Here is an 11,031-nt window from a genome sequence, read left to right on the forward strand (position 1 = left end):
CTCCTGTGATAGGTGATGGATCACTGTAACTGGAAAAATATTAATTGCTTATAGGTAGGAGCTAATATAATAAAAATGACATTCCTACCCAAATTAATTTAAGTATTTTGTGCCATACCTATCAAACTCTCAAGAATTTTTTTATAGAATTAGAAAAAAACTACAGCAAATTTTATCTGAAAGAACAAATGATCAAGAATTTCAAGAAAAATAATGAAAATAAAATGTGAATGATAGTGGCCTACCAGTACCAGATCTTAAACTGTACTATGAAGCAGTGGTAATCAAAACAATATGGTACTGGCTAAGAGACAGAAAGGAAGATCAATGGAATAGACAAGGGGCAAATGACCTCAGCAAACTAGCGTTTGATCAACCCAAAGTTCCTAGATTTTGTGGAAAAGACTCATAATTATTTGACAAAAACTGCTGGGAAAGTTGGAAAACAGTATGGGAAAAATTCAGTTCAGATCATCCCACATCCTATGCCAAGATAAATTCAAATTCGTAAATGACTTATTTATAAGTGAAATCATAAATAAATTAGGTGAATATAGAATAATATACTTGTCAGACCTATGGGAGGGGAAGGAATTTATGACTAAGCAAGAGATAAAGAATATTACAAAGTATAAAATGAATGATTTTGGTTATGATTAAAGTTTTTTGTACAAACAAAATCAATGCAACCAAAATTAGAAGGAAAGCAACTAAAGGGGAAATATTTTTATAACAAATTTCTCTGGAAAAGGTATAATTTTCCAAATAGTTAAGGAATTAAATCAAATTTACAAAAAAATCAAGCCATTCTCCAATTGACAAATATTCAAGGGATATGAATAAGCAGTTTTCAGATGAAGAAATCAAAACCATCAATAACCACATGAAACAGTGTTCTAAATCCCTCCTGATTAAAGAAATTTTGGAAATCAAAACAACTGAAAGGTACCACCTCACACCTATCAGATTATCCAACATTCCAGCAAGGGAAAATAACAAATGTTCAAGTGTATGGTGCAAAATTGGGATGTTAATGCACTGCTGGTAAAGTGGTGAATTGATCCAACCATTCTGGAAGGCAATTTGGAATGATATCCAAAGAATTTTAAAATAATGCATATCACTTGATCCAGCAATACTAATACTGGGGTCATATCACAAAAAGGTAATAAGGAAAATATTTGTATAGAGGTATTTATTGCTATGCTTTTTATAGTGGCAAAAATTTGGAAAATGGAGGGATATTCCTTAATTGGGGAATGGCTGAACAACTTGTGGTTTCTGATGGTGACAGAATCCTGTTGTGCTATAAGGAATGATGAACTGGAGGATTTCTATGTGAACTGGAAAGATGTCCAAGAATTGATGCAGTCAAATGAACAGAACCATGAGAACATTGGTACAGTGAAATGGAAATATTGTGGCCCAATAAACTTCTTTACTGGTAGCAATGGAAAGATCCAGGACCAGCCCCAGAGATTTATGAGGAAGAATGCTATCCACATCGAGAAAAAGAACTTTGGGAATAGAAATGCAGAAGAAAAACATACGACTGATTTTGTGGTTTGATGGATGCCTATATGACTGGGTCTTTGGCTTTAGAAGATCACTATTACAAATATGAATATTATGGAAATGGGTTTTGAACAATGACATTATGTATAACTCCGTGGAATTGCTTGTCAACTCCAGGAGGGAGAGGGAAAAAGGGAGGGAAAGAACATGAATCTTATAACCATGGGAAAATATTATAAATAGTTTTCTTTAAATGACCAAGAGCCATTCCCCAAAATTCTCTTTTCTCTCTTACAGGTATAGTTTCTGTGAGAGAGACTTTTAGGGATCAACCCTTGCCTTCATTTTAAAATCAATAGCAAGACAGAAAAGCAGTTAAGACTAAGCAATTGGGGTTAACTGACTTGCCCAGCATCACACAACTAGGAAGTGTCCGAGGCCAGATTTGAATCCCATTTGAACCTCCTATTTCCAAGCCTCACTCTCAGATCCCAGAGCCACTTAGCTGCCAGTGAAAGCTTTATCTTTTGATAGGTTGATGTAAGTCCTGGGCAAGCCCTCACTTGCTCCCTTTCATACTTCCTATCATGGCTCCTTAAGAGAAGGACTTGAAGAAACTTTGTTCTTGAGTTGTCACTTACTGGATACTTGTTGAATTGAATTGTAGCTGATCAAATGGAATCTGGAGTCAGTTCTATCTATAGTGATTCAGATACTGTTGTTTAGAGACAAAGGGGGCAGTGATAATGAATTAGACCCTGAGTCAAATGACCTGGGTTTGAATCCTTGACTAATATTAAAAACAAAACAAACTGTCTCCTGAATAATTTATTTAATCTCTCTGAGCCTCCATTTAAAGTGAAATTATATTCATAGTGCTTTACAGACTTTAAGGTCCATGAAAATTTAAAACTACTCTGTACTATTTCTTTGGTACCCCCCCCCCCACACACACACACCCCAAACCTTTGTATTTGAAAAAGGGAGAAAGGCTTGATATTATGATTGAAGTACAATTCTGCTTCTTAACTCACCCTCTAGTTGAACAGGAACGGAAACAAAGCATGTTGTTTACATGTGGACAAACTACTTAAGAGAGGGGGCTAATGGAAAGATAGTGGTGGACGCGCTTGTACCATTCTAAAAATTTCATGATTCCTGGGGTTTCGAAGGGCCCCCCTTCCTGTATAGGGTGAGGTCGGACTCCTCCAACAGAAGGAGCTTTGCAAAGGGGCATCATTAAGAGCATTAATTGGGGGAGGACATAGGATTTTTGTGGGGCTAGCAATCCAGAGCAGGAAGGTATGTGTATGGGTGGGATATAATCTGTGACTTTCTCATAAGAAGCATTTTGCCCTAATATTTCAACAAACAAGATAGGAGTTAGTCTTTGTCATTCCTTTTAGAACAGGCCCCACCTTTGTAAAACAGACCCCTTGGCCTGTCCACTTCAAATTTCCAAAGCCTTTTGGGGTGTAAGAGTCAACTACTCACTTCTCTTTTAACGATGTCAAAGAAGATTTCTGTTATGACTGGAACAAAGGAAGGGAAGAGGGTTGGGGGGGGGATTTCTATTATTAGAAGATCCTTTAAACTGGGTCTTTGAACTTAAACTTAAACATTCCTCAAGCATCCAAAGTCCAAAATGTCTTTTTTTGTGAACGAATGAAGAACTGCTGTGTTATACTTTGGTCTCTCAACTCCATGTTTGTGACTTTCTGCAGTGGGGTCCACTGTTCGTGATCCGATCCCACTCTACTAGGCTCTCCGCTCTCCGAGGAGTCTGTTAAGGGAATGTGTGGCCAGCCACAAATGACGGATGCTGTTTCTTTCTCTGGCCCACTTTTTATTATTTGATAAATAGCTATAAATTAAAATACTCCTTCCAGAGGATTTTAATACTAACAGTCTCTACACAAATGCTGGTTTCTATTTATTTTTCTCTCACCTTCTCTCTCATCTGAGATATTTGGTAGTATGGTATAGTGTTTGGAAAAGTAGTGACTTTGGGGGACTTGAGTTCAAGTCCTAACTCTGGCATGCAGTAACTGTGCGAGATTGTGCTCACCACAACCTCCTTTGGCCTTAATAGCTTCATTTCTAAAATTTTCTAAAAATTCTAAAAAGTGCTGCCTTTGTGATGGCAAAGCCACTCCCCCCAACGACTCCCTCCACCATTTGTTTGAGCGGGTTTTTTTACTTTATCAGCACTTTCATTCTGCCCCTTACTGTTGACTGCCAGTGGGAACAAAATTGGGGGCAGCTAACTCCTGAAAAGCATGTTTTCTTACTTTCTAACCTTCATTTCCATGAACAATAGCTAATTGTGCCCTTTCAGTATTCATTGCTATTCCACTTGGGAATGTTATAAAGCATAATAACCAAATAGATTCTCAGAGCTGAGGAGCACCTAACATGGGAGTATAGGAAGGAAGGAAGGGATAGAGTAAACTTCATGCATTAGCTTTAAGAGGAAAAGAGGAGAATTTGGATACAAACCCTGGGAGAAGATTCTGACAAGGAGAGAAGGATTGTGGGAGTTTTTACTGGCATTAACTCTGCCTCCTATTGTGGCTGATCTGGAAGGAGGATCTTTTCTCTGCCTTGGAGTGGACTGTTTTTTTTTTCCCTGAATTACAGCGATCATCTCCCTGAGATCCATCTGTCAGAAATCCACTAGGTGAAGGTAAACCCCAGGGTTCAATCATCTGGGACCCCAGGCTTTAGATAAGGGCTCAAATACACCTGTGAGTCCTTCCTCATTATTCTTTTTTAAAATCGGGACTAATTAGTATAGCAGGATAGCCAGATAGATGGGTTTTCTGGCTCTTAGAGAGGAGTTTAGAATAGCTTGAGTGAATTCTCAAGAAGAAGAAATAATTCGCTACGAGATGAAAGAGGGTGAATGGAGATTAGATCTCTCGTTTTAGGAACCTACCTATCATTTCCCCTCCATTCCGATTATAAAAAACGAACTTTGTTTCTAGAGCCCAAGGCATGTGGTGATTTCCTGGCCCCAAAGAGGTCCCTAGGTTATCGTATCCCATGCATCCAGGAAGGATTTTCATTTCAGGAGAACTCTCTTCTCTGTTTTGCTCTCCACCATTCCTTCAATGCACCCCTCTGTCTCTTTCTCATCCGATTCTTCCTTTACTTGTCTTTCTGTCTCTGTCAATCTCTGTCTCTCTCTTATGAGAAAATTTAAACAAAAATATAATGGGAAAACGTAGGGTTTAAAAAAAAAACTGCCCCCTCTTTATGGCCCTTATCAAGGAAAGTCAAGGAAAGGAAAAGATAGGAAAGGCAACATTCTCAATCATTTTCTGTGCAATAAATTCCTCTAACGCTCTATGGACGTTTATGGAGCCTTTTTCAGAATAATAATTTTAAACGTATGAAACGATTTCAAAGGAAATAAAGTGCAGTGAAATATTGGTATGGATGTCTTAAAGTTCACAGAGCTCAGCTTAGCAAGACTGTTGTAGTGGTAGATTTCCTTAGCGCAGGCATTCTTACCTGGATCTCTGGATATTTTGACTAAGAGCAGGTAAAATTCCATCTATTTTTTTACTAATTTCTGACTGAAATGTGACGTTTCAATGATCGGTTTTTCAATATCGATTGTGCTGTAGAATGGGTTCATACCTGATTCCCAAAGGGGCCCAAGGCCTGAAGGGAGGGGAGGGAAAGACTAAGCCTCTGCTATTCTCCGCTTCTCCCCTGTCTGCAGAGAGATGGAGCTGACCCGGAAAGTCGGCCTCAGACTCCTGACCGCATTCCCTCTCTCTCTCGGCTTTCATTGAACTAGCAATCTCGCTCTCGGGGCCTGTGACTCATCGCAGTGAGCTTTCTCTAGAGACTTCTCTAAGCCCGAGGAGAAAAAGAGAGCTCCCTCCCTTTAACGTCGCCGCAGGCCCCTCTGAATTCACAGCCTCCACAAGCCCAATAATTCTGCCCTGGCCAGCAGCGGGCCCTAGTAGTAGTCCCAGAGCCCACTTTCCCCCCGGATGGACGGGCTCAGGCCCCAGTCAAGCTCCCCATTCGATCTCCTGCTCCGCGGGCAGTGAATCCGGTCGTTGGCCAGAGGGCCGTCCCTTCACTTCTCCAAGGTCCGCCAACATTTCCGGTGCTCGAAGGCGCTGTCCGCTTGTCCCTCCCCCTTTGGGCCGCCCCGCCCACTAGACCATGCCCGCCGCCTCCTCCCTGTTGAACAAAATCCGTGCCCTGAAGCAAGCCCTGGCGTTCATTTTTGCGTTTAGTCTCCTCACTGTCCCCCCGAAATGGAGGAGGCTGGCGGGACACAGCTCTGGCTCCGGGACACATTATGACCGTCGGCCGGCGGCGTCTGCTTAAAAAGCCCTGGAAAGACGCAAGCAGGCGCGCTCACCAAGCGGAGCTACCCAGCCGGTATGCAGGGAGGCACCAGGGCACGCCCCGAGCCGCCGCTCTGCGCCTGGGGGCCATTCTGCGAGCACGCAGGGGTTGCTTTAGCCGCGGCCCGAGCAACCCTCTGACAAATGCATGCCGGGAGAACCCTGCAGGGCAATTCAGCCTGGGAGCCTCGTAGGGAACCGGAAGCGAGGAGCCGGACGTCCCATCGGCGGACTTGGCGCTAAACGCTCCTCTCCCCGCCTGCTTTGGATTTGGGGACTGTTTGGGTTTTAGTTTCGGGACTTTCCCATTTTCCCATTTTCCCCCCTGTTTAACTAGAGGTAACTGAATCCGGGGTACTCGGCCAGCAGCCCTGGGGGCTCCGGGGAGCCGTACCACCGAGGCAGCCTGATGGCTCCGTGAATGCAGTGCCGAGGCTGGAGCGCAGACTGCCCGCGGCCAGTCCTAGGCCCAGACACTTACTGCCTTAGCTTCTCGTGGCTCCGGTATCCTCAGCTATAAAATGGCATCCCCAATCCCACCTACGTAGCACAGCGTCTGCACACTCTGGGTGCCATGTGAATGCTCCCCTTTTCCTCTAAATGCAGTGAGAAGGTGATATCCGAACCCGAAAAAGCCCGGCCTACCTCAGTATTCCTTGCGCTGACTACTGGGTGTAATGTAATTCTTTCCGCGTTACTTCTAGCGTGTCGCTTAAAAGCAAAACCACCCTTTACTGTTTAGCAGAGAGCGTTCCAAAGGGACACGCGCCAGGGTTTTCCGGCACCTTCTGGGAGTCGGTCAAACGTGGTCATATTTTTCCTGCTGTTATTGTGGAAAAGCTTCGGCATCCCGGACTTGCTGATCAGTATTCTTCCCAGAGACAATCGATAACGGCTGCATTTCTGGGTCTCCTTTCCTTGCTTAGCACCAAGAAATGGAGATGAATGCCGTCAATGAGGCTCTGCTTTCCTTTCAGTGTGTTCACAACTTGGTACAATAAAACCACGTTTTCTCCAACGATTTCCTAAAATCTATTATTCAGGCCTTTGTCTCACCCTATTCTGTTTGCTTTCTGTCCTAGTTCATATTTTTAGCTTTTTGCTCTGTTCAACACTGTGTGAAAAGTATTGATTTCTGGAATATGATCATTCCAAACACTGTGCAAAGCACTTAGAGCAAAAAGCAAGAGATGATGTTCAAAAAAGCCATTGCCGTTTGTAGGCTTTTATTGTATTTATTTCCACTTCCTTTAGTCTTCAAGTTCTCCCCCAGATTCCCTTTAGCTTTTTCAGGACATGACTTTTTGCTGGTTTGTAATGGGAAAAATTCTAAGGGTGGTAAGCAAGAAATATCTCAGAAATCACGAGGGATCTTCCTCCTCTGGGAATCTAGAAGCAGCAGGGATGAAACAGACCCTTTCGTGTTTGAAGCCAGTCATTATTCTGGTATCCCCTATTTTCATATTACTTTGTTGGTGTTGTTCTGACTTCCTGTCTCCTTATATGATCGGGAATAGCCAGCATTTGGTAAAAGGGGGCAATGTGAATGCTTATTCTTAACTTTGAGTTTTGTGTTTCCTCTTATAGGCACACATTGAAGTGCATCCATACATTTAGGGAATATTTATTAAGCATCTTCAGGATGCCTGACACTGCACTAATTCCTAAAGTGACAAGGAAAAGTGATAGGGGAAAAGGTCCTCAAGGTAAGTATCTTCTCTTTGAATCCTTGAATGCCCCAAATGAGGAATGTAGGATTGATAGCTAGAAAGTCCCTCTAGTCCAGGACCCTCTTGGCAAAGCTGAGTAAAAGGAGGCATAAGGAGGTTAAACAGCACGTCCAAGTTCACAGAATTACTAAGTGCAGCTAGTAGGCAAAGCTAGGTTCAACGATCTAAAAAGACAGGATCATTTTTCTAAATTCCCTTTCTTTCCCACTCCTGATATGTCATAAAGGAGAAGGCTCCTCTTGATTTCTAAAACTATATTGGGAAAGTACACAGTTCTCATCTCTTCCACCCAAATAAGTTTATCAGTGTTAACTACGCACTGCACTTTAAGTAGTAGTAGTGGTCGTCTCTCCGTAGCCGAGGATGACAATCGTCTTTGTGCGCTTTCATCTGTGATGTAGATGAGTGTGCACAGAGACACTTGCGCGTGAAGGAGATTTAAGTGGAAGAGTCGGTGCACAGAGACAGTCCCACCCTCTTGGCGTTGGAAGCCTGGGTCCAGTGGCACGAAAAGTCGTTACACCTGGAGACTTCCTCAGCTGCATTGGATGGCCATGTTGTCTTTTGTGCTCCAACACGCCCTGATCACTCCACAGTGCTTTGCTGCGTCGCCCTCTCAGCCGTTGAACCTTCTTGTTGGTTTCTTCCACCTGTTCGGCCGAAGCAGTCTTCACATGCTGGGTGAGCAAAGCCCTGGTTCACCAGGGGTCGACGACCCGATGGCTACCCTCACAAGGTTTAGCCGGCCTGTCGAAGCCGTTGCCCGGGGTGTGGCCGCTGCCGCATGCTAGCAGCTACTGGGAGCCACAAGTGAGAGCTGGGTGTCAGGTTAGGGTCAGAGGCTGGAGAGCTGCCCTCGGAGGGCACGACAAGCCCTCCATACCAGAGATACTACCCCTCCCTGAGCACCCCCTACACCCCAGTTAGTTGTAGTACTAAAGAGTAAAAAGCCAAATGATTTTTTAAAAAGAAACATGTTTAAAGGGTGATAAAAGAAATAATAATGTTATATACATAGTATTATATTTAATGAATATTGACATAGGCAGAATATAAAAGAAAACAGGAGAAATTAAAATGAATCTAGGATACATTAGAATAGCAATTTAAATAGAAAGAGAAGCATTATTACTCCATTGTACTAATAGCTCTCTGAAGATGTTGATTAATTTTAGGTGGCTATTAACTTGTTCAGTCCAACAGTAGAGCAGTTATAAAACTATTGCCTTCTGTATTTATTAAGCAATTTTTTTCAAGTTTACAAATGTATTCTAGTTATTTACAAGAAGGAATTTCTGCATTGGACAAATGTATAACAAATTCAGAAAAATTTGGTATTTAGTATTTTAGTATTTTAGTATTCTCTGGAATTTATTTTTGAAAACCACAAATAAAAACATCATGAAACTAACATAATAGTTTTTAGATCAAAACTTTAATGAAGGGGATTAGCTTAGCAGAAAAGGGGTACTGCTAGGCAGAATGATGTTTTATAACTGTCTCTTTAAAACAAAATTTTTTAATATTCATACCTTTTTCTATTTCCTCCACATAGAACCCTCCCTTATAAAAATTAGTAGTCAAGAAAAAATGTAACTCACCTCTGAAAATGTATACATTAATCAATAGCTGTACCCCACCTCTTTATTCTCAAGAAGAAAAATGGGGGACAATGTATTACCTCAGATCTCTGAAGACATTATTGAACACTGTGTCAAAGTTCATGGATTTTATCTGTAAGGTTGTGGAGACATCTAATCCCACCACTTCCTTTTATAGCTGAGGAAATTGAAGGTCCCAGAAGTTAAGTGACTGGACTAAGGCCACATAAGTAATAGAACATGAACATAAAAATTGGCATTTCTATTTCAAATATACCACTCCACCTGAAAATAGAAAAAAAAAAGAAAATATTTTCTTTTACATATTGTTATGGTCATGGTATAAATTTTTCTCCTGGTTCTGTTTACTTCACTCTAAGTCCATTCATATAAAATTACCCATTTTCTCTGAAATCTTGATATTTGTTATTCCTTAGGTTGCATTTCACTATATTAATTTACCACAGTTTATTAAACCGTTCTTCAAATAATGGAATTCCCTTTTATTTCTAGATATTCAAAACTAAAAGAGTACAGACATTCCCATATATCTGTGGCCTTACACTCTGTCATTTACCTCTTTGGAAAAATCTACTTGGTAGTAGTATTGCTCTAATAATTGCTCAACACTTGTTTTTAAAGAGGATCTAAATAAAAAAGGCACACATATTTTGTATAGAGTAGTGAACTCAGAGTGAAGGAAATATGAGTCTTAATAATATCTCAAATATTTACTAGTTGCATTACCCTGGACAAATCATTTAATCTTTCTGTGACTCACGGACTTTTTTGTCTGAAAAAATGACTCTTTTGACTCTAAATCTTTGATCTTCAGATTTGAAAATGTTATCAGTGAGTGTATAATCTTGAATCCCTGCACTTTGAGTAAATTACTAAAATAAAAAGTAATTCATTTTTTTTACTCCTCCAGAGAACTTTAAAAACATTTGAGGTAGGCAAAGAATTATTATATCCAGTTTACAAATGAGGAGACTGAGGTGAAAAGGATGTGGAACAATAGAAAGAATACTGGATCTGAAATCAGAGGGCCTTGACTTAAAATGTAGATCTACTACTTATTACACTTAAGAGTCTGATCTTGGGCAAACCACTTATGTTCCTCAATTTGCTTATTGAAAGAGTGAAGAACATAATAATACTAATATATCCAGAGATTACAAGAAAAATATGAATTGCTCTCAAACTGAAAAAGAATTAAAATGGCAACTTAAAATTAATTTTAGTTTAAAAAGAGGTAAAAGAAAAACAGGGAAAAGAAAAGAGAGTAATACAAGAAAATCATGAAAAAATTGTCAGCAACTTACTAGAGGAGGCACAAAAATACAGAGGAAATTAATACGTTAAAAAACAGAATGAACCAGTTGATAAAAGAGTCACAGATATCCAAAGAAGAGAAGAATTTCTTAAAAAGTAGAATTGCTGAAATGGAAAAATATATTAAAAAGTCCACCAAAAAGAAAACCTTCTTGAGAGACATAATTGGACCTTCAGAAAAAGAGGTACAAAAATTAACTGCAGAAAAGAACTCTACAAATATATAATTGGTCAAATGAAAAAGGATGTACAAAAAGCTTACTCAAAAACCCCATGCCTTAAAAATTATATATGGGCAACTAGAAGTTTATAATTCTATAAGATTTCAAGAAACAAAATCAAAAGAATGAAAAAATAGAAGAAAATGTGAAATATCTCCTGGGAAAACAACTGACTTGGAAAATAAACCTAGGAGAGATAATCTAAGAATTACTAAACTGTCTGAAAGCCATGATCAGAAAAATAATTTAGATATCT

General features: G+C 40.3%; 1 long non-coding RNA gene across 1 annotated transcript; it reads left to right on the plus strand.

Annotated features, from left to right (window-relative positions):
- Positions 1 to 3,073: 3,073 nt before the first annotated feature.
- LOC130455810 (uncharacterized) lies at positions 3,074 to 10,141 on the plus strand. The gene is made up of 3 exons (XR_008913961.1): positions 3,074 to 5,922; positions 7,476 to 7,594; positions 8,020 to 10,141. It is a non-coding gene; the product is annotated as an uncharacterized LOC130455810 (long non-coding RNA).
- The last annotated feature ends 890 nt before the right edge of the window (positions 10,142 to 11,031 follow it).

This window comes from Monodelphis domestica, chromosome 8 (assembly GCF_027887165.1).
Source record: "Monodelphis domestica isolate mMonDom1 chromosome 8, mMonDom1.pri, whole genome shotgun sequence".
In the NCBI taxonomy this organism is placed as follows: domain Eukaryota; kingdom Metazoa; phylum Chordata; class Mammalia; order Didelphimorphia; family Didelphidae; genus Monodelphis; species Monodelphis domestica.